The sequence below is a fragment of the Oncorhynchus keta genome, chromosome 30 (genome assembly GCF_023373465.1).
Source record: "Oncorhynchus keta strain PuntledgeMale-10-30-2019 chromosome 30, Oket_V2, whole genome shotgun sequence".
NCBI lineage: Eukaryota > Metazoa > Chordata > Actinopteri > Salmoniformes > Salmonidae > Oncorhynchus > Oncorhynchus keta.
The window spans coordinates 12,287,663-12,312,784 of NC_068450.1; the positions used below are offsets into that span (position 1 = coordinate 12,287,663).

The following is a 25,122-nucleotide window of genomic DNA, read 5'->3' on the forward strand; positions in this document are numbered from 1 at the left end:
TGTGAACAAAAGACGTGTACTTCACGGATCACTTCCTGTGAACAAAAGACGTGTACTTCACGGATCACTTCCTGTGAACAAAAGCCGCTGGTTGATGAACTGCGTCGTGTGCTACACCCAAGCTGGTTGATGAACTGCGTCGTGTGCTACACCCAAGCTGGTTGATGAACTGCGTCGTGTGCTACACCCAAGCTGGTTGATAAACTGCGTCGTGTGCTACACCCAAGCTGGTTGATAAACTGCGTCGTGTGCTACACCAAGCTGGTTGATGAACTGCGTCGTGTGCTACACCCAAGCTGGTTGATGAACTGCGTCGTGTGCTACACCCAAGCTGGTTGATGAACTGCGTCGTGTGTGCTACACCCAAGCTGGTTGATGAACTGCGTCTTAATGTGCTACACCCAAGCTGGTTGATAAACTGCGTCATTTGTGCTACACCCAAGCTGGTTGATGAACGTGTGCTACACCCAAGCTGGTTGATAAACTGCGTCGTGTGCTACACCCAAGCTGGTTGATGAACTGCGTCGTGTGCTACACCCAAGCTGGTTGATAAACTGCGTCGTGTGCTACACCCAAGCTGCAGCAGTAACTTGTCTTAATTCATCAGAGATTCATTTTCTTCTTCTGATGTTTGTTTTTTTAACAAAGTGAGAAAGCTCATGGTTTTGATAATGCCATCACGACTTTCAAGGATGTGGTTTGGTAACAAGCCATGATGGGGAGGAGAGAAAGAAAGAAAGAACGACAGAATGAAAGAAAGAGAGAAAAAGAACGACAGAATGAAAGAAAGAGAGAAAGAAAGAACGACAGAATGAAAGAAAGAAAGAAAGAACGACAGAATGAAAAGAAAAAAAGAACGACAGAATGAAAGAAAGAAAGAACGACAGAATGAAAGAAAGAAAGAAAGAAAGAAAGAACGACAGAATGAAAGAAAGAACGACAGAATGAAAGAAAGAACGACAGAATGAAAGAACGAGAGAAAGAAAGAACAACAGAATGAAAGAAAGAGAGAAAGAAAAAACGACAGAAAGAAGGAGAAGAAAAACATGAAAGGGAGCTTGGAAGATAAATATAATGTAGATCACAAAAGTCTTGTCTCGTCTCTTCCGGGCATGGAGGCGCTCTGAATGGGATGGGAGGAAGGGAGGGAGGAATGCTGAAGTGGAGGGGTTTCTTCACACAGACTTGGGTTACTGTGTTTCTCCCACAATAACCACTTGAAAGGCTGTAATTTAAATCAGAGCTGTTCTGTTAGACAGATCTGCATAACAGTTACACTGGTGTATATATTTACTGTTGTGCTACGGAAAGATGTTCAGCAACTATTATTCATCTGTCCTGAAAAGCCTTGGCTACATCCCAAATGGCACCCTATTCCCTACCTGTGCACCACTTTGGACAGGGCCCATAGGGAACAGGCTACCATTTGGTACACAGGACATATGCTTGTTTTGGGGGATATTTCCCCTGCCTGCGTTACAAATAAATAATTTATTCCCTTTAATTAGCTATGTATATACAAATTATGGATTAGGATTTATTGACACTAACTGTGAGTTTCATGAACTGAAAGATAAACGGAAATGTGGATTTCTGTAATATACGTTTTTATTCGTACACCTCCAAAGTTTCCAGCCTGTTCTTAGCATCCCTCTGGTTAGACCCAATCAGTCTCCCACAGTCTGAAAGCTTTAAACTAACGAGACGGGGATAGACACTGCGCCATGGGGTGCTGCATATTTCACATCTGACTCATACACCCATGTGTGTGTTGCTAGTTATGCCCAATCTGTGTCTAGAAATCTTTCTGGGGGGGAAAGGTGAACATGAAATGTTTGAATATCTTTTTGCTTTTTTTCCTCCCTCTCTTCTCTGATTGTGGACATATTTGTTGAGACTCTGTAGAACTCAATGTAGCACACATTCTACACATTATTCATGTTTCTTTGATGTTGTTGTGTTGACTAAAAGCATCCTGAGGCACAGACTGTTCAAGCTTTTCCTTTTCCTCTTCATGATGTTTTCTTTTGTCCGCTTTGAGAATATAAAGCAGAACCGTAGGCCAATGTTTGAAGAAACTCTTGAAAACTGTCCATAAGTTATATAAGGAGCTTCATTTAACTAATTTATTTTCATTGAATTCTACCTCAAGTCATAGGTTAGTCTGAATCCAGCAACAGTGATACATAATATCTAGATTTAAATAAAACATATCTCAGCTGGAACCAAACTAACCCACTCTACATGTTTCTGTTTCCAGAGAGCAGATATAGCTGTGGCACCTCTCACCATAACCCTGGTTCGTGAGGAAGTGATCGACTTCTCAAAGCCCTTCATGTCTCTGGGCATCTCCATTATGATCAAGAAGCCCCAGAAGTCTAAACCTGGTGTCTTCTCCTTCCTGGACCCGCTGGCTTACGAAATATGGATGTGTATCGTGTTCGCCTACATCGGTGTGAGTGTGGTCCTGTTCCTGGTCAGCCGCTTCAGTCCCTATGAGTGGAACCTGGATGAACAGGATGAGACCAAAGACCCCCAGACACCTCCAGATCCTCCCAACGACTTTGGCATCTTCAACTCTCTGTGGTTCTCTCTGGGAGCCTTCATGCAGCAAGGATGTGAGATATCACCCAGGTAGGAAACGATCTGATCTAGAAATAAAACGGGCACATAGGTCTGACCTCAAAATGCAATGTGGTAGAAATACATTATCAGCTCTCACATCATCATTAAACATTCATCCATGCTTCTCAAATGTCAAATGTCAAAGTTCTTCCAAACATCAATTACTTTCCCCTGGATTCGAACATGCAATCTTTTGAATCAGATGATTACACCCATCTGCCATCCCCGTCCACAACACCGTAGCAAAACCGTAACCTACTTGAAAGTAACAGCACCCACTGTTGCCCCTAGTGTCTGGTTTCTACTTCATCTCCCAACGTCCTCAGACTTGTATCACAGTTGACCTGGATGGAAATGCCATGGTGTTGATCTAATGTAAAAAAGACCATGGTGTTGATCTAATGTAAAAAAGACCATGGGGTTGATCTAATGTAAAAAGACCATGGTGTTGATCTAATGTAAAAATACCATGGTGTTGATCTAATGTAAAAAAGACCATGGTGTTGATCTAATGTAAAAAAAGACCATGGTGTTGATCTAATGTAAAAAAGACCATGGTGTTGATCTAATGTAAAAAAGACCATGGTGTTGATCTAATGTAAAAAAGACCATGGTGTTGATCTAATGTAAAAAAGACCATGGTGTTGATCTAATGTAAAAAAGACCATGGTGTTGATCTAATGTAAAAAAAGACCATGGTGTTGATCTAATGTAAAAAAGACCATGGTGTTGATCTAATGTAAAAAAGACCATGGTGTTGATCTAATGTAAAAAAGACCATGGTGTTGATCTAATGTAAAAAAGACCATGGTGTTGATCTAATGTAAAAAAGACCATGGTGTTGATCTAATGTAAAAAAGACCATGGTGTTGATCTAATGTAAAAAAGACCATGGTGTTGATCTAATGTAAAAAAGACCATGGTGTTGATCTAATGTAAAAAAGACCATGGTGTTGATCTAATGTAAAAATATCATGGGGTTGATCTAATGTAAAAAGATCATGGGGTTGATCTAATGTAAAAAGACCATGGTGTTGATCTAATGTAAAAAAGACCATGGTGTTGATCTAATGTAAAAAAGACCATGGTGTTGATCTAATGTAAAAATATCATGGGGTTGATCTAATGTAAAAATACCATGGTGTTGATCTAATGTAAAAAAGACCATGGTGTTGATCTAATATAAAAATATCATGGGGTTGATCTAATATAAAAATATCATGGGGTTGATCTAATGTAAAAATATCATGGGGTTGATCTAATCTAAAAATATCATGGGGTTGATCTAATGTTAAAATATCATGGTGTTGATCTAATGTAAAAATACCATGGTGTTGATCTAATGTAAAAATATCATGGTGTTGATCTAATGTAAAAATATCATGGGGTTGATCTAATGTAAAAATACAATGTAGATTGGAATCGTCTGCTTCTTCACTTCAATGGAATACAATAGGCTACCTGCCGGTGCTCCAAAATAGATCTAATATAGCTTTAATATAGCTCCAATATACAGTGGGGCAAAAAAGTATTTCGTCAGCCACCAATTGTGCAAGTTCTCCCACTTAAAAAGATGAGAGAGGCCTGTAATTTTCATCATAGGTACACTTCAACTATGACAGACAAAATGAGAAAAGAAATCCAGAAAATCACATTGTAGGATTTTTAATGAATTTATTTGCAAATTATGGTGGAAAATAAGTATTTGGTCAATAACAAAAGTTTCTCAATACTTTGTTATATACCCTTTTGTTGGCAATGACAGAGGTCAAACTTTTTCTGTAAGTCTTCACAAGGTTTCACACACTGTTGCTGGTATTTTGGCCCATTCCTCCATGCAGATCTCCTCTAGAACAGTGATGTTTTGGGGCTGTTGCTGGGCAACACAGACTTTCAACTCCCTCCAAAGATTTTCTATGGGGTTGAGATCTGGAGACTGGCTAGGCCACTCCAGGACCTTGAAATGCTTCTTACGAAGCCACTCCTTCATTGCCCGGGCGGTGTATTTGGGATCATTGTCATGCTGAAAGACCCAGCCACGTTTCATCTTCAATGCCCTTGCTGATGGAAGGAGGTTTTCACTCAAAATCTCACGATACATGGCCCCATTCATTCTTTCCTTTACACGGATCAGTCGTCCTGGTCCCTTTGCAGAAAAACAGCCCCAAAGCATGATGTTTCCACCCCCATTCTTCACAGTAGGTATGGTGTTCTTTGGATGCAACTCAGAATTCTTTGTCGTCCAAACACGACGAGTTCAGTTTTTACCAAAAAGTTATATTTTGGTTTCATCTGACCATATGACATCCTCCCAATCTTCTTCTGGATCATCCAAATGCTCTCTAGCAAACTTCAGACAGGCCTGGACATGTACTGGCTTAAGCAGGGGGACACGTCTGGCACTGCAGGATTGGAGTCCCTGGCGGCGTAGTGTGTTACTGATGGTAGGCTTTGTTACTTTGGTCCCAGCTCTCTGCAGGTCATTCACTAGGTCCCCCCGTGTGGTTCTGGGATTTTTGCTCACCGTTGTTGTGATCTTTTTGACCCCACGGGGAGAGATCTTGCGTGGAGCCCCAGATCGAGGGAGATTATCAGTGGTCTTGTATGTCTTCCATTTCCTAATAATTGCTCCCACAGTTGATTTCTTCAAACCAAGCTGCTTACCTATTGCAGAATCAGTCTTCCCAGCCTGGTGCAGGTCTACAATTTTCTTTCTGGTGTCATTTGACAGCTCTTTGGTCTTGGCCATAGTGGAGTTTGGAGTGTGACTGTTTGAGGTTGTGGACAGGTGTCTTTTATACTGATAACAAGTTCAAACAGGTGCCATTAATACAGGTAACGAGTGGAGGACAGAGGAGCCTCTTAAAGAAGAAGTTACACGTCTGTGAGAGCCAGAAATCTTGCTTGTTTGTAGGTGACCAAATAATTACTTTCCACCATAATTTGCTCATTAATTCATAAAAAATCCTACTATGTGATTTTCTGGACTTTTTTTTCGAATTTTGTCTGTCATAGTTGAAGTGTACCTATGATGAAAATTACAGGCCTCTCTCATCTTTTTCAGTGGGAGAACTTACACAACAATTGGTGGCTGACAAAATACTTTTTTGCCCCACTATAGCTCTAAAATAGCTCCAATATAGCTCTAAAATAGCTGTAAAATATAGCTCCAATATAGCTGTAAAATATATCTCCAATGTAGCTCTAAAATAGCTCCGATATAGCTCTAAAATAGCTCCAATATAGCTCTAATATAGCTGTAAAGTAGTTCTAATATAGTTCTAATATAGCTCTATTTTTGCTCAAATTTAGCTCTAATATAGCTCTAATATAGCTGAAATGTAGCTCTAAAATAGTTGTAAAATAGCTCCAATATAGCTGTAATATAGCTCCAATATAGCTCTAAAATATATCTCCAATATAGCTCTAAATTAGCTTTAGTATAGCTCCAATATAGCTCCAATATAGCTGTAATTTTGCTCTAATATAGCTCTAATATAGCTTTAGTATAGCTCTAATATAGCTCTAATTTATCTCCAATATAGCTCTAAAATAGCTCTAAAATAGCTTTAGTATAGCTCTAATATAGCTCTAATATAGCTCTAATATAGCTCTAATATAGCTCTAAAATAGCTTTAGTATAGCTCTAAAATAGCTTTAGTATAGCTCTAATATAGCTCTAATATAGCTCTAATATAGCTCTAATATATCTCCAATATAGCTCTAAAAGAGCTGTAATATAGCTCTAATATAGCTCCAATATAGCTGTAATATAGCTCTAAAATAGTTGTAAAATATAGCTCCAATATAGCTCCAATATAGCTGTAATTTTGCTCTAATATAGCTCTAAAATAGCTCCAATATATCTCCAATATAGCTCCGAGGGGGGTTCAAGGGTGTGTGTGTTGGGGAAGGGGGGTATGACTGGGAGTAGAGTCCGAGGGGGGTTTGAGGGTGTGTGTTTTGGGGGAGGGGGGCGGGTGACTGGGTGTGGAGTCTTAGGGGGGTTCGAGGGTGTGTGTGTTGGGCGAGGGAATATACTATTAGAATATACTGACTCAGCTTTAGGTATTTCTAACCAGGCTAACCAAGGTTTTTATGGTCTCACGGACGATGTTCCAGTGAGCTGAGTCTGTAGCTTTAGTTGCAGTGGTGCATCACCTGTAGTGTATTTTCTGTCATTATCTCCTACTATATGGAATGGACAGACACCAGCTGGGTTTACAAGCTCTGGTAATGGCACCTCTCTCTAATGTGTTGTTAATGCTCTCTCTCTATCTCCATCTCCCTCTGTTTCCTTCCCTCTCTATCTCCCTGTCCCTCTGTTTCGTCCTACCCCCTCTCCCCTCTCTCTCCCCCCTCTCCCTCTCTCTGTTTCCTACTCCCCTCTCTCTCTCCATCTCTCTTTGTTTCATCCTACCCCCCCTGTCTCTCTCTCCCCCCTCCCATCCCCTGTCCCTATCTCTCTCTGTCTCTCTCTCTCTCCCACCCCCCTCTCTCTGTCTCTATCTCTCTCTCTCTCTGTCTCTCTCTCTCTCTCTCTCTCTCTCTCTCTCTCTGTCTCTCTCTCTCTCAGGTCCCTATCAGGGAGAATAGTAGGGGGCGTGTGGTGGTTTTTCACTCTCATCATCATCTCGTCCTACACGGCCAACCTGGCTGCTTTCCTCACCGTGGAGAGGATGGTGTCCCCCATAGAGAGTGCTGAGGACCTGGCTAAACAGACTGAGATCGCCTACGGAACTCTGGATGCTGGTTCCACCAAGGAGTTCTTCAGGGTGAGTAACAGAACACCGGAATGCTGTTGCTAACAACTGGTCCATCAGCTAGTTGGTACACCGGGTTGATCATCTAGGGAAAGTGGTCATTCAGGGACCAATCCTATCTTCCACTTAAAGTCAAATTTACACTTATTCTCCCATTGACATCAATGCATGACTTGAGTGAAAGTTAGGATTTGACCTTCAGCAATTACTGCTGGTAACTCGGTACAACAGGCTGGTCGGCTAGTTTTAGTACAAATGGTCAATCGGCAAGTTCTGTGGCAAAAAAAAAAACATTGTAAAAAGAGATTGTTTTGGTCTGATATCATGTGAGTTGATATTGCTAGTATGGCTTCATGTCCCCTCAGACATCAAGTCCCTGAAAAGTCTTCAGTACAGCCCTTAACACTGTATCTCTATCCAAACCTCAGAACAGGTCATCAGAACTGTCGAGAAAGCAGAGGAGCGCTAAAAGTTCTTCCTGAAACGCTGTGACGTCACTTGAACTGTGAATTTATGCAGCGGCGTTTCGGTTGTGCTGGCCTTGTCCAACCGCGCACACACACGCACGCACGCACGCACGCACGCACACGCACACACACACACACACACACACACACACACACACACACACACACACACACACACACACACACACACACACACACACACACACACACACACACACACACACACACACACACACCACACACACACACACTCTCTCTGAGGTGATGAAACAGAGGCCAAATCAGAGAGTCCACATCAGCCCTACAGTAACTCAGAGGGGTCAGTTCACCAAACCTAATTAGCTGGCTGTGGCTGCATGGTAAATTGGAGCTGATGAATAATGGGTCTCCAGGCCAAATAGAGAAGAGGAGATGGAAGGAAGCCGTATGTCCACTGGCAGAGAGGGACCGACGAGCCAATTAAGTTATAACTTATTAACCAAATTCTCATCCGAGAGTTCATCCATCCCCTTATCTGAGTACATACAATACAACACAGCGCGTTGTGCCAGAGTGGAGGAGCTAGATTACAGTGTACTGTAACACATCACTGTGATACTGGAATATATAGCTAGGGCAAACGGTGAAGAGAACGAGTGGGTACTACAGCAAGTGGATTGAAACAGTATGGACATCTTGCAAGAAGTGGCCACTACATTGTGCCAGTGTGGAGGATTAGGTTAGAACAGGTGCCATCTAGAACCTTTTTTTTTTTGGTTCCAGGTAGAGCCCTTTTAGAATCCATGTAGAGACGTTTCTACAGAGGGTTCTACCTGGAACCCAAAATGATTCTACCTGGAACCAAAAAGGCTTCTCCTATGGGGAAATCCGAAGAACTTTGTTTCTAACAGTGTGGGGACATTTCTAACAGTGTGGGGACATTTCTAACAGTGTGGGGACATTTCTAACAGTGTGGGGACATTTCTAACAGTGTGGGGACAGTGTTGTGCTAATGGGAATTTGTTATGATGTAGTCTGTTGAGACAATGAAGAGGCAGACAGAGACACAGTGGGTCTACTAAAACCTTATATCTTATTATGAGAAGTGGCAATTAGCAAATGTCTATCTAATGTGTAGGTCAAAAATACCCACGCAGCATGACGCCGCCACCACCACACTTCACCATTGGGATGGTGCCGGGTTTACACCAGGTCTCCACCAGGTTTCCAACAGGTTTCCGTTTGGCATTCTAGTGGACGGGACGCTTCTTTGTAACAAAATATATATATAATAATAAAAACATCCTCTTTTTTTGTCTTAATTTATGGTTAGAGTTAGACATAACGGTTAACGGTCTATTTAGGTTAAGTTAACGGTCTATTTCATTAAACTACTCCCAGTCACCCCCTCCCCCAACACACACACCCTCGAACCCCCCTCGGACTCTACTCCCAGTCACCCCCTCCCCCAACACACACACCCTCGAACCCCCTCGGACTCTACTCCCAGTCACCCCCTCCCCCAACACACACACCCTCGAACCCCCTCGGACTCTACTCCCAGTCACCCCCTCCCCCAACACACACACCCTCGAACCCCCTCGGACTCTACTCCCAGTCACCCCCTCCCCCAACACACACACCCTCGAACCCCCCTCGGACTCTACTCCCAGTCACCCCCTCCCCCAACACACACACCCTCGAACCCCCCTCGGACTCTACTCCCAGTCACCCCCTCCCCCAACACACACACCCTCGAACCCCCTCGGACTCTACTCCCAGTTACCCCCTCCCCCAACACACACACCCTCAAACCCCCACGGACTATACTCACAGTCACCCGCCCCCCAACACACACACCCTCGAACCCCCTCGGACTCTACTCCCAGTCACCCCTCCCCCAACACACACACCCTCGAACCCCCTCGGACTCTACTCCCAGTCACCCCCTCCCCCAACACACACACCCTCGAACCCCCTCGGACTCTACTCCCAGTCACCCCTCCCCCAACACACACACCCTCGAACCCCCTCGGACTCTACTCCCAGTCACCCCTCCCCCAACACACACACCCTCGAACCCCCTCGGACTCTACTCCCAGTCACCCCTCCCCCAACACACACACCCTCGAACCCCCTCGGACTCTACTCCCAGTCACCCCTCCCCCAACACACACACCCTCGAACCCCCTCGGACTCTACTCCCAGTCACCCCCTCCCCCAGCACACACACCCTCGAAACCCCTCGGACTCTACTCCCAGTCACCCCCTCCCCCAACACACACACCCTCGAAACCCCCTTGGGCTCTACTCCCAGTCACTCCCTCCCCCCACACACACACCCTCGAACCCCCCTCGGACTCTACTCCCAGTCACCCCCTCCCCCAACACACACACCCTCGAACCCCCTCGGGCTCTATTCCCAGTCACCCCTCCCCCAACACACACACCCTCGAACCCCCTCGGACTCTACTCCCAGTCACCCCCCTCGGACTCTACTCCCCGTCACCCCCCTCGGACTCTACTCCCAGTCACCTCCTCGGACTCTACTCCCAGTCACCCCCCTCGGACTCTACTCCCAGTCACCCCCCTCGGACTCTACTCCCACACTGATCTCAACATACCACATGAACAACATCTGTTTGATATGCAGAACACTGGACACAGCCAGGGACTAACATAGAGAATGAATACTGTTTACTGTTACACACACAATTACTGAGGCCTGTCGGGGAGTTCCAGACAGATTTCACGTATTCCATATAATGAGTGTCCTAGTTCCAATCCGAGCCTTCAGAGTACACATGACGTGTGTAGCGTTGTTCCACGGGACTTTAATTAAAACTTGGAGAGAGAGAGACACTGACAAGGGGAAAACACTGATTAATGGGCTCAAGTTGTGTGTGTGTGCCATTGTGTGTGTGCATAAGTATGTGCGTTCGTGGGCGCGTGCGTGTGTTTGTGTGCGTTTGTGCGTTTGTGCGTGTGTGTGTGTGTGTGCGTGTGTGTGTGTGTGTGCGCGTGTGTGCGTACGTGTGTGTGTGTGCGTGCACGTGTGCGCGTGCGTGTGTGTGTGCGTGCGCGCGTGCGTGTGTGTGTGCGCGTGCGTGTGCGCGTGCGTGTGCATGTTTGTGCGTGTGTGTGTGCGTGTGTGTGTGTGTGTGGACACGTTTTCACTCCCACTTGCTCCCACTCCCACAAAGTTCTCTCCCTGATATTGTTTGCTGATGATACAAGTGTGTTTTTAGTGTCACAGATCTCAATGACTTTATTAATGTTAATGATGAACTGTGTAATATCACAAAGTGGTTTAAAATCAACAAAATGTCACTGAATCTTAACAACTATTTTTTAATTATCTAGTCCAAAGAGCAGAGAAATCAATTCAGACTATTTATCCAGATTATATATGCAGATTATATATCCAGACTCTATCAGGTCCATATTGATAATATTCCTGTTGATTAAGCCTGTACAACACACTTCCTTGATATTTTAATTGATGATGAATTGTCATGGAAACCAAACAAAGACAATGACCTCTAAGATCACCAGAAATACGGGGATACATGTCAAAATGACATGTCTTCTATACAGAAGCACTGCTCTTAGTCTCTGTCACACAATGATCTTCCCGTTCATCAGAAACTGGAAAATAACATGGGCCAGCACACAACATACTACACTACTATCAGTCTGTCATCTGTAGAAACACTCTAGAATAACATGGGCCAGCACACAACCTACTACACTACTATCAGTCTGTCGTCTGTAGAAACACTATAGAATAACATGGGCCAGCACACAACCTGCTACACTACTATCAGTCTGTCGTCTACAGAAACACTCTAGAATAACATGGGCCAGCACACAACCTACTACACTACTATCAGTCTGTCGTCTACAGAAACACTCTAGAATAACATGGGCCAGCACACAACCTACTACACTACTATCAGTCTGTCGTCTACAGAAACACTCTAGAATAACATGGGCCAGCACACAACCTACTACACTACTATCAGTCTGTCGTCTACAGAAACACTCTAGAATAACATGGGCCAGCACACAACCTACTACACTACTATCAGTCTGTCGTCTACAGAAACACTCTAGAATAACATGGGCCAGCACACAACCTACTACACTACTATCAGTCTGTCGTCTACAGAAACACTCTAGAATAACATGGGCCAGCACACAACCTACTACACTACTATCAGTCTGTCGTCTGTAGAAACACTCTAGAATAACATGGGCCAGCACACAACCTACTACACTACTATCAGTCTGTCGTCTACAGAAACACTCTAGAATAACATGGGCCAGCACACAACCTACTACACTACTATCAGTCTGTCGTCTGTAGAAACACTCTAGAATAACATGGGCCAGCACACAACCTACTACACTACTATCAGTCTGTCGTCTACAGAAACACTCTAGAATAACATGGGCCAGCACACAACCTACTACACTACTATCAGTCTGTCGTCTGTAGAAACACTCTAGAATAACATGGGCCAGCACACAACCTACTACACTACTATCAGTCTGTCGTCTACAGAAACACTCTAGAATAACATGGGCCAGCACACAACATACTACACTACTATCAGTCTGTCGTCTGTAGAAATACTCTAGAATAACATGGGCCAGCACACAACATACTACACTACTATCAGTCTGTCGTCTGTAGAAACACTCTAGAATAACATGGGCCAGCACACAACCTACTACACTACTATCAGTCTGTCGTCTACAGAAACACTCTAGAATAACATGGGCCAGCACACAACCTACTACACTACTATCAGTCTGTCGTCTGTAGAAACACTCTAGAATAACATGGGCCAGCACACAACCTACTACACTACAATCAGTCTGTCGTCTACAGAAACACTCTAGAATAACATGGGCCAGCACACAACATACTACACTACTATCAGTCTGTCGTCTGTAGAAACACTCTAGAATAACATGGGCCAGCACACAACCTACTACACTACTATCAGTCTGTCGTCTACAGAAACACTCTAGAATAACATGGGCCAGCACACAACCTACTACACTACTATCAGTCTGTCGTCTACAGAAACACTCTAGAATAACATGGGCCAGCACACAACCTACTACACTACTATCAGTCTGTCTGTAGAAACACTCTAGAATAACATGGGCCAGCACACAACATACTACACTACTATCAGTCTGTCGTCTGTAGAAACACTCTAGAATAACATGGGCCAGCACACAACCTACTACACTACTATCAGTCTGTCGTCTACAGAAACACTCTAGAATAACATGGGCCAGCACACAACCTACTACACTACTATCAGTCTGTCGTCTGTAGAAACACTCTAGAATAACATGGGCCAGCACACAACCTACTACACTACAATCAGTCTGTCGTCTACAGAAACACTCTAGAATAACATTATCTGCCGGTTCTAGAATCAATTCAGCATCACTTTTCAAACTATTAGTTCTGATGAATATTTATCAAATGATTTATCTTCAAGTTGCTCAATTTGTTAACGACTCTTTCAAATAATTATGACCCTCTTTCGTCAAAAACTATTTCACCGTCACATATGAATTCCACAACTACTCAACAAGATTCAAACAACAACCACAGAGGCCCTGTGATCTGGAACTCACTCCCGCCAGATTTTCCCGTCCATCACAGCTGTATATCCCTAGTAGACTTTCTGCTGGGATTGTATGGTATTTCACCCCTTTTGCGTTTATTTGATCTTTTCTTTGTGTGATTTATTTATTCATTTTATTTTTTACTTCACATATTGTTGTCATTTTATAACTGTGTAGAACATGTTTTTGTATTTGTGCTAATAAACTAAATTATGCAGCCAGGATGGAGAGCGCTACCAAGTAAATTGAAATTGACAGAGAATTATGTGCAAAACATGGGGGGTACAATTTGTGTTCAACATTACAAGTTCCTCTCTCTCTCTGGCAAACTGGATTCACTGTACATGTAGTCCTGCAGACAGTTTATGTATTTTGAAAATAATTACCCACTTTGAAAATAATTTCCAAAATGTGTAGAGTTAGTATATCCAAAAAGCCCTGATGTCTCCTCCTCTCCTTCCACCAAGTGGGACAGCTGGCAAGGAAGAGTGGGAGAGACAGGACTGATGAGCCCAGTGGATGGCTGCAGGGTTCTGGGCTGTTGGCCCCTACTGTCTCTTCTCTCCTGTCTCTGCCTCTTCTTCAGACTAACCTGTCATCTCTCCTCTCTCCTGTCTCTTCCTCTTCTTCAGACGAACCTGTCATCTCTCCTCTCTCCTGTCTCTTCCTCTTCTTCAGACTAACCTGTCATCTCTCTTCACTCCTGTTTCTTCCTCTTCTTCAGACGAACCTGTCATCTCTCCTGTCTCTTCCTCTTCTTCAGACGAACCTGTCATCTCTCCTCTCTCCTGTCTCTTCCTCTTCTTCAGACTAACCTGTCATCTCTCCTCTCTCCTGTCTCTTCCTCTTCTTCAGACTAACCTGTCATCTCTCTTCACTCCTGTTTCTTCCTCTTCTTCAGACGAACCTGTCATCTCTCCTGTCTCTTCTTCAGACGAACCTGTCATCTCTCGTCTCTTCCTCTTCTTCAGACTAACCTGTCATATCTCCTCTCTCCTGTCTCTTCCTCTTCTTCAGACTAACCTGTCATCTCTTCTCTCTCCTGTCTCTTCCTCTCCTTCAGACGAACCTGTCATCTCTCTTCTCTCTTGGCTGTGCCTCTTCTCCAGCCTCTCCACTTCAGTCTTTCTAGCCTCCAGCAAGTATGTCTTTTCCATATGTCCAGAAATCCCTACCCCCTCCTGGCTCTGCCTCTTCCCCTGACTAGCCTACCCAGTCTAGGCACTCCCTCTCCAGCCTCTCCTCTTCAGTGTGCCTACCCTCCAGCAAGTATGTCAGTTCTATCTGCACCTGGAGCCTCAGTGAGACAGATGGCTGCTGGCTTCATGTTGTACTCCTTCAACAATAACAACTGGCACTGCTTAGCTAAATATGTTGCTGCCATATTTGTTCTGCAGCTATTTGAGTGGTTGTATGTTGGGGTGATAAAGCTGAAGTCCATAAACTGAATAGAGCTCGGTGGGTATGTCTAGTTAATGAATCCCTGAGGCTAAATGAATAGAGCTCAGCGGGTATGTCTAGTTAATGAATAGAGCTCGGCGGGTATGTGTAGTTAATGAATCCCTGAGGCTAAATTAATAGAGCTCGGCGGGTAGGTCTAGTTAATGAATCCCTGAGGCTAAATTAATAGAGCTCGGCGGGTATGTCTAGTTAATGAATCCCTGAGGCTAAATTAATAGAGCTTGGCGGGTATGTATAGTTAATGAATCCCTGAGGCTAAATTAACAGAGCTCGGCGGGTATCTATAGTTACTGAATCCCTGAGGCTAAATGAATAGAGCTCGGCGGGTATGTCTAGTTAATGAATAGAGCTCGGCGGGTATGTCTAGTTAATGAATAGTTCTCGGCGGGTATGTCTAGTTAATGAATAGAGCTCGGCGGGTATGTCTAGTTAATGAATAGAGCTCGGCGGGTATGTCTAGTTAATGAATAGAGCTTGGCGGATATGTCTAGTTAATGAATCCCTGAGGCTAAATGAATAGAGCCCGGCGGGTATGTCTAGTTAATGAATAGAGCCCGGCGGGTATGTCTAGTTAATGAATAGAGCTCGGCGGGTATGTCTAGTTAATGAATAGAGCTCGGCGGGTATGTCTAGTTAATGAATAGAGCTCGGCGGGTATGTCTAGTTAATGAATAGAGCTCGGCGGGTATGTCTAGTTCATGAATCCCTGAGGCCAAATGAATAGAGCTCGGCGGGTATGTCTAGTTCATGAATCCCTGAGGCTAAATGAATAGAGCTCTGCGGGTATCTATAGTTACTGAATCCCTGAGGCTAAATTAATAGAGCTCGGCGGGTATCTATAGTTACTGAATCCCTGAGGCTAAATGAATAGAGCTCGGCGGGTATCTATAGTTAATGAATGGAGCTCGGCGGGTATCTATAGTTAATGAATAGAGCTCGGCGGGTATGTCTAGTTAATGAATAGAGCTCGGCAGGTATCTATAGTTAATGAATGGAGCTCGGCGGGTATCTATAGTAAATGAATAGAGCTTTGCGGATATGTCTAGTTAATGAATAGAGCTCGGCGGGAATCTATAGTTAATGAATCCCTGAGGCTAAATGAATAGAGCTCGGCGGGCGTCTATAGTGAATGAATCCCTGAGGCTAAAAGGAATAGAGCTCGGCGGGTATCTATAGTTGATGAATAGAGCTTGGCGGGTATCTATAGTTAATGAATAGAGCTCGGCGGGTATGTCTAGTTAATGAATAGAGCTCGGCGGGAATCTATAGTTAATGAATCCCTGAGGCTAAATTAATAGAGCTCGGCGGGCGTCTATAGTGAATTAATCCATGAGGCTAAAAGGAATAGAGCTCGGCGGGTATCTATAGTTAATGAATAGAGCTTGGCGGGTATCTATAGTTAATGAATAGAGCTCGGCGGGTATGTCTAGTTAATGAATAGAGCTCGGCGGGTATGTCTAGTTAATGAATAGAGCTCGGCGGGTATGTCTAGTTAATGAATAGAGCTCGGCGGGTATGTCTAGTTAATGAATAGAGCTCGGCGGGTATGTCTAGTTAATGAATAGAGCTCTGCGGGTATGTCTAGTTAATGAATAGAGCTCGGCGGGTATGTCTAGTTAATGAATAGAGCTCGGCGGGTATGTCTAGTTAATGGATAGAGCTCGGCGGGTATGTCTAGTTAATGAATAGAGCTCGGCGGGTATGTCTAGTTAATGAATAGAGCTCGGCGGGTATGTCTAGTTAATGAATAGAGCTCGGCGGGTATGTCTAGTTAATGAATAGAGCTCGGCGGGTATGTCTAGTTAATGAATAGAGCTCGGCGGGTATGTCTAGTTAATGAATAGAGCTCGGCGGGTATGTCTAGTTAATGAATAGAGCTCGGCGGGTATGTCTAGTTAATGAATAGAGCTCGGCGGGTATGTCTAGTTAATGAATAGAGCTCGGCGGGTATGTCTAGTTAATGAATAGAGCTCGGCGGGTATGTCTAGTTAATGAATAGAGCTCGGCGGGTATGTCTAGTTAATGAATAGAGCTCGGCGGGTATGTCTAGTTAATGAATAGAGCTCGGCGGGTATGTCTAGTTAATGAATAGAGCTCGGCGGGTATGTCTAGTTAATGAATAGAGCTTGGCGGGTATGTCTAGTTAATGAATAGAGCTCGGCGGGTATGTCTAGTTAATGAATAGAGCTCGGCGGGTATGTCTAGTTAATGAATAGAGCTCGGCGGGTATGTCTAGTTAATGAATAGAGCTTGGCGGGTATGTCTAGTTAATGAATAGAGCTCGGCGGGTATGTCTAGTTAATGAATAGAGCTCGGCGGGTATGTCTAGTTAATGAATAGAGCTCGGCGGGTATGTCTAGTTAATGAATAGAGCTTGGCGGGTATGTCTAGTTAATGAATAGAGCTCGGCGGGTATGTCTAGTTAATGAATAGAGCTTGGCGGGTATGTCTAGTTAATGAATAGAGCTTGGCGGGTATGTCTAGTTAATGAATAGAGCTTGGCGGGTATGTCTAGTTAATGAATAGAGCTTGGCGGGTATGTCTAGTTAATGAATAGAGCTTGGCGGGTATGTCTAGTTAATGAATAGAGCTTGGCGGGTATGTCTAGTTAATGAATAGAGCTCGGCGGGTATGTCTAGTTAATGAATAGAGCTCGGCGGGTATGTCTAGTTAATGAATAGAGCTTGGCGGGTATGTCTAGTTAATGAATCCCTGAGGCTAAATGTAATTTAATACAGCAGCAAACAAAACAACCATCGACATGGAATCATTGACATTATATCAGACCTTTATTAATGATTATTAGAGTGATGAGGAGGACTGATGTTTGTATTGCGTTACCTGGGAAGATTAACATCATGAAAACTGTGTCTGAATGTTACCCTTAACCCTTACGTAGTGCATTACTTTTGGCCAAGGCCCATAGGGTTAAAAGTTGTGTACAATATAGGGAATTTGTCATATATACAAGTCAACCGTACACAGCCCTGTCCTTTATCACAGAACAATAAAGGAACACTAACTGCTCAATGTATTTATAAAAAAATATTGTTTAACTGTTATTTAACTATGCAAGTCAGTTAATATCAAATTCTTCTTTACAATGACGACCTACACCTGCCAAACCCAGACAACGCTGGGCAAATTGTGCGCCACCAAATGGGACTCCCTATCACGGCCGGGTTGTGATTGGGCCTGGAATCGAACCGGGGGGGGGGTCTGTAGTGACTCCTCTAGCACTGAGATGTACAGTGCCTTGCGAAAGTATTCGGCCCCCTTGAACTTTGCGACCTTTTGCCACATTTCAGGCTTCAAATATAAAGATATAAAACTGTATTTTTTTGTGAAGAATCAACAACAAGTGGGACACAATCATGAAGTGGAACGACATTTATTGGATATTTCAAACTTTTTTAACAAATCATAAACTGAAAAATTGGGCGTGCAAAATTATTCAGCCCCCTTAAGTTAATACTTTGTAGCGCCTTTTGCTGCGATTACAGCTGTAAATCGCTTGGGGTATGTCTCTATCAGTTTTGCACATCGAGAGACTGAATTTTTTTCCCATTCCTCCTTGCAAAACAGCTCGAGCTCAGTGAGGTTGGATGGAGAGCATTTGTGAACAGCAGTTTTCAGTTCTTTCCACAGATTCTCGATTGGATTCAGGTCTGGACTTTGACTTGGCCATTCCAACACCTAGATATGTTTATTTTTGAACCATTCCATTGTAGATTTTGCTTTATGTTTTGGATCATTGTCTTGATGGAAGACAAATCTCCGTCCCAGTCTCAGGTCTTTTGCAGACTCCATCAGGTTTTCTTCCAGAATGGTCCTGTATTTGGCTCCATCCATCTTCCCATCAATTTGAACCATCTTGCCTGTCCCTGCTGAAGAAAAGCAGGCCCAAACCATGATGCTGCCACCACCATGTTTGACAGTGGGGATGGTGTGTTCAGGGTGATGAGCTGTGTTGCTTTTACGCCAAACATAACGTTTTGCATTGTTGCCAAAAAGTTCAATTTTGGTTTCATCTGACCAGAGGACCTTCTTCCACATGTTTGTTGTGTCTCCCAGGTGGCTTGTGGCAAACTTTAAACTACACTTTTTATGGATATCTTTTAGAAATGGCTTCCTTCTTGCCACTCTTCCATAAAGGCCAGATTTGTGCAATATATGACTGATTGTTGTCCTATGGACAGAGTCTCCCACCTCAGCTGTAGATCTCTGCAGTTCATCCAGAGTGATCATGGGCCTCTTGGCTGCATCTCTGATCAGTCTTCTCCTTGTATGAGCTGAAAGTTTAGAGGGACGGCCAGGTCTTGGTAGATTTGCAGTGGTCTGATACTCCTTCCATTTCAATATTATCACTTGCACAGTGCTCCTTGGGATGTTTAAAGCTTGGGAAATCTTTTTGTATCCAAATCCGTCTTTAAACTTCTTCACAACAGTATCTGGGACCTGCCTGGTGTGTTCCTTGTTCTTCATGATGCTCTCTGCGCTTTTAATGGACCTCTGACACTATCACAGTGCAGGTGCATTTATACGGAGACTTGATTACACACGGGTGGATTGTATTTATCATCATTAGTCATTTAGGTCAACATTGGATCATTCAGAGATCCTCACTGAACTTCTGGAGAGAGTTTGCTGCACTGGAAGTAAAGGGGCTGAATAATTTTGCACGCCCAATTTTTCAGTTTTGATTTGTTAAAAAAGTTTGAAATATCCAATAAATGTCGTTCCACTTCATGATTGTGTCCCACTTGTTGTTGATTCTTCACAAAAAAATACAGTTTTATATCTTTATGTTTGAAGCCTGAAATGTGGCAAAAGGTCGCAAAGTTCAAGGGGGCCGAATACTGGCACTGTAAGTGCTTTAAACCGCTGCGCCACTCGGGAGCCCACTGAGTGTAGCAAAGGAGAGAACTGTAACTCTCAGCAGCCCATACGTTATCTAAAGCCTCAACACAATAGTAATATACACAGAAAGAGAGAAGAACACTCCCAAGAGCATTATCTAAAACCTTGAGTAGACCTCATGATGTAGGCTATTGCAAGTTTAGTCTGAGCTCTAAATGGTATCCGACAACAGCTAGAGTGCAGAGTCACCAATGCACTTTACTACTGTAAGTCTGAAAAATAATTGTCACATCTCCACTACTGCAGTGCAGGCACTATGACCATGCATTATGTTATAAAACATAATGTGATATGAAGGGATTTATTTTCACACATCAAATCAAATTGTATTGGTCAAATACATATGATTAGCAGATGTTATTGGTCAAATACATATGATTAGCAGATGTTATTGGTCAAATACATATGATTAGCAGATGTTATTGGTCAAATACATATGATTAGCAGATGTTATTGGTCAAATACATATGATTAGCAGATGTTATTGGTCAAATACATATGATTAGCAGATGTTATTGGTCAAATACATATGATTAGCAGATGTTATTGTGAGTGTAGTGGAATGCTTGTGCTTCTAGTTCCGACAGTGCAGTAATGTCTCAAAAGTAATCTAACAATTCCCCAACTACCACCTAATACACACAACTCTAAGTAAAGGAATGGAGTATGAATATACAAATAGAGCTCGTAATACATATGGGTAGGTGTCCAATGGAAAACACAACGTTTGACTAACAGGTCTAAGAAAACCAATAGTCCAAACCTCTTGCCTCTATCATAACCCATTCAAAAGTTATTGCCGTTTTTCATCACTGTGGCTAAATCAATGGAGACCAGAGAAAAAAGTGTAAAAATAAATTAATTGGGAATATTGCATCCCAAAAGCAATGTATGAAGTAAACCATGTCCCATAGTTCCTCAATTTAGTTGTACATTTAATCCAGACCATTTGTCTAAATCATGAAAAGCAGATACACACATTATTTTACTTAACTAGGCAAGTCAGTTAAGAACAAATTCAGATTTTCAATGACAGCCTAGGAACAGTGGGTTAACAAACCAACAGATTTATTTTACCTTGTCAGCTCTGGGATTTGATCTCTTTCAGTTACTAGTCCAACACTCTAGCCACTAGGCTACCCGCCGCCCCACCCATGGTATGGGAGTGTACAGTGCCTTCGGAAAGAATTCCAATGACTCCCCCCCCAAAAAAAATGGTGTTACAGCCTGAATTTAAAATGGATTCAATTAAGATGTTGTGTCACTGGCCCACACACAGTACCCCACAGTACCCCCCAGTACCCCACAATACCCCACAGTACCCCCCAGTACTCCACAGTACCCAATAAGGCATGAAAGTAAAACTGCAGAAAATATTGGCAAAGAAAATGACTTTTTTTCCTGAATACAAAGTGTTTTGTTTGGGGCAAATCCAACACAACACTGAGTGATACAGGCAAAATCCTAAAGGAAAAGCTGGTTCAGTCTGCTTTCCAACAGACACTAGGAGACAAATTCATATTTCAGTAGGAAAATAACCTGGAATACAAGGCCAAATATACAGTGGAGTTGCTTACCAAGACAACATTGAATGTCCCTGAGTGGCCTAGTTACAGTTTTAACTTAAATTGGCTTGAAAATCGATGGCAAGACTTGAAAATGTCTGTCTAGCAATGATCACCAACCAACTTGACCGAGCTTGATGTAAATTAGATATTGTTGTATTTTATTTTCAATACATTTGCAAAGATGCCTAAAAACCTGTTTTAGCACTTTGTTATTTTAGGGTATTGTGTGTAGATGGGTGAGAGAAAAAAATAGATTTAATCGATTTTGAATTCAGGCTGTAACACAAAACGTGGAATATGTCAAGGGTTGTGGAATACTTTCTGAAGTAACTGTATATCCGCAATGAAATACTACCACTACTACTATAGCTCTCTATAATATCAGCTAGGCTGGACACTGTTCCAGAAGTAACACTAGCTGACAGCTCACCACAATTAAATACTACCACTACTACTATAGCTCTCTATAATATCAGCTAGACTGGACACTGTTCCAGAAGTAACGCTAGCTGACAGCTCACCACAATGAAATCTTTCTTCTAGAATCCGGAAGACATAAAACAATAGATAGATATCAATTTCGAGACATGACGTGTAGTACTTTCATATTTTAGTATTCGCTTGTCATATTCATGCGAAATTCCTGGCGCGCAAGCTTTATATGTTCAAGTCCTTTTACATTTAATTCAATTTGTCCTGCTAACAACTTTGAAGACGCCGACCACAACATGTAAAATCCTCAAAAGTTGTGGCGAGAAACACGCACCGCTTGGAAGTATCAGTTTACAAAATCTTTTTGAATCTAGTGTGATTGATAGAGAAAGACTCCACTTAATGATTCAGAACATAAAGAATCTTTTTGAATCTAGTGTGATTGATAGAGAAAGACTCCACTTAATGATTCAGAACATAAAGAATCTTTTTGAATCTAGTGTGATTGATAGAGAAAGACTCCACTTAATGATTCAGAACATAAAGAATCTTTTTGAATCTAGTGTGATTGATAGAGAAAGACTCCACTTAATGATTCAGAACATAAAGAATCTTTTTGAATCTAGTGTGATTGATAGAGAAAGACTCCACTTAATGATTCAGAACATAAAGAATCTTTTTGAATCTAGTGTGATTGATAGAGAAAGACTCCACTTAATGATTCAGAACATAAAGAATCTTTTTGAATCTAGTGTGATTGATAGAGAAAGACTCCACTTAATGATTCAGAACATAAAGAATCTTTTTGAATCTAGTGTGATTGATAGAGAAAGACTCCACTTAATGATTCAGAACATAAAGAATCTTTTTGAATCTAGTGTGATTGATAGAGAAAGACTCCACTTAATGATTCAGAACATAAAGAATCTTTTTGAATCTAGTGTGATTGATAGAGAAAGACTCCACTTAATGATTCAGAACATAAAGAATCTTTTTGAATCTAGTGTGATTGATAGAGAAAGACTCCACTTAATGATTCAGAACATAAAGAATCTTTTTGAATCTAGTGTGATTGATAGAGAAAGACTCCACTTAATGATTCAGAACATAAAGAATCTTTTTGAATCTAGTGTGATTGATAGAGAATCAAATAAAATAAAATCAAATTGTATTTGTCACATACACATGGTTAGCAGATGTTAATGCGAGTGTAGCGAAATGCTTGTGCTTCTAGTTCCGACAATGCAGTAATAACCAACAAGTAATCTAACTAACAATTCCAAAACTACTGTCTTATACACAGTGTAAGGGGATAAAGAATATGTACATAAAGATATATGAATGAGTGATGGTACAGAGCAGCATAGGCTCTACAGTAGATGGTATCGAGTACAGTATATACATATGAGATGAGTATGTAAACAAAGTGCCATAGTTAAAGTGGCTAGTGATACATGTATTACATAAAGATGCAGTAGATGATATAGAGTACAGTATATACATATGAGATGAGTATGTAAACAGAGTGGCATAGTTAAATTGGCTAGTGATACATGTATTACATAAAGATGCAGTAGATGATATAGAGTACAGTATATACATATGAGACGAGTATGTAAACAGAGTGGCATAGTTAAAGTGGCTAGTGATACATGTATTACATAAGGATGCAGTAGATGATATAGAGTACAGTATATACGTATGCATATGAGATGAATAATGTAGGGTATGTAAACATTATATTAGGTAGCATTGTTTAAAGTGGCTAGTGATATATTTTACATCATTTCCCATCAATTCCCATTATTAAAGTGGCTGGAGTGTCAGTGTGTTGGCAGCAGCCACTCAATGTTAGTGTTGGCTGTTTAACAGTCTGATGGCCTTGAGATAGAAGCTGTTTTTCAGTCTCTCGGTGCCAGCTTTGATGCACCTGTACTGACCTCGCCTTCTGGATGATAGCGGGGTGAACAGGCAGTGGCTCGGGTGGTTGTTGTCCTTGATGATCTTTATGGCCTTCCTGTAACATCGGGTGGTGTAGGTGTCCTGGAGGGCAGGTAGTTTGCCCCCGGTGATGCGTTGTGCAGACCTCACTACCCTCTGAAGAGCCTTACGGTTGTGGGCGGAGCAGTTGCCGTACCAGCGGTGATACAGCCCGCCAGGATGCTCTCGATTGTGCATCTGTAGAAGTTTGTGAGTGCTTTTGGTGATAAGCCGAATTTCTTCAGCCTCCTGAGGTTGAAGAGGCGCTGCTGCGCCTTCTTCACGATGCTGTCTGTGTGAGTGGACCAATTCAGTTTGTCAGTGATGTGTATGCCGAGGAACTTAAAACTTACTACCCTCTCCACTACTGTTCCATCGATGTGGATAGGGGGGTGCTCCCTCTGCTGTTTCCTGAAAGACTCCACTTAACGATTCAGAACATAAAGAATCATATTTGTCTTGTTAAAATGCATTTTTGCAACATAAGGAAGTGTAATTTCATCACCAAAGCGTGTTCTCACCCAGGCTGGGCAGAGTGGCCAGAACCTTAGTGAGGATGTTGAGGACAGGGGGAAGAGAGAGAGAGGAAGGACAGGAGGAAGAGAAGAAAGAGATATCCTGAACCAGAAAGAGAGACTCTAAAGCGAAGAACTACACAAGTTTGGACTCTAGCCCACTGCAATCCATTGCTCATCAATAAACACCAGTCCCCCAGCTCTTGTCAGTGTGTGTTTGGGTATGACGCTGGGAAAGGGAAGGGGAAGCTCCTACAACAGAGATTAGAGGCTTGTTGCATATAGGGAGAGCCTGACAGAAGCAATGCCAGGCTTGGTGTGAGATAGAGATAACCTCCAAGGAAGACGGGCTCTCAGAGGGTCCTGTCTAACTTCAGACAGTCAGAGAGACATAGAGAGGGAGAGAGAGATATTGGATTCCTACACTGAACATCCCAATTGGTATTCTGGACCTTGAGTGGTGCACTTCAATGACAAATTAAAGCTTCCGAGACTCCCAAATTCCATTGCTGCATACTTGAGAGATACAGGTAGTCTTGCCTAGCACTATTGAGTAATGAAATATATACAGGTAGTCCTGCCTAGCACTATTGAGTAATGAAATATATACAGGTAGTCCTGCCTAGCACTATTGAGTAATGAAATATATACAGGTAGTCCTGCCTAGCACTATTGAGTAATGAAATATATACAAGTAGTCCTGCCTAACACAATTGAGTAATGAAATATATACAGGTAGTCTTGCCTAGCACTATTG

General features: G+C 42.6%; 1 long non-coding RNA gene and 1 pseudogene across 3 annotated transcripts; one reads left to right on the forward strand and one right to left on the reverse strand.

Moving 5' to 3' along the window:
• LOC127913897 (glutamate receptor 3-like) overlaps positions 1 to 25,122 on the forward strand; it is a 267,990-nt pseudogene that overhangs the window by 216,445 nt on the left and 26,423 nt on the right.
• Positions 12,061 to 13,514, reverse strand: LOC127913900 (uncharacterized). 3 transcript variants are annotated; one of them, XR_008087139.1, is made up of 3 exons: positions 13,093 to 13,514; positions 12,568 to 12,963; positions 12,061 to 12,303 (listed from the first exon to the last, which is right to left on the reverse strand). It is a non-coding gene; the product is annotated as an uncharacterized LOC127913900 (long non-coding RNA). The 3 variants fall into 3 exon arrangements; XR_008087141.1 differs by having other exon boundaries at positions 12,069 to 12,171; XR_008087140.1 differs by lacking the exon at positions 12,061 to 12,303 and having other exon boundaries at positions 12,487 to 12,633; positions 12,832 to 12,963.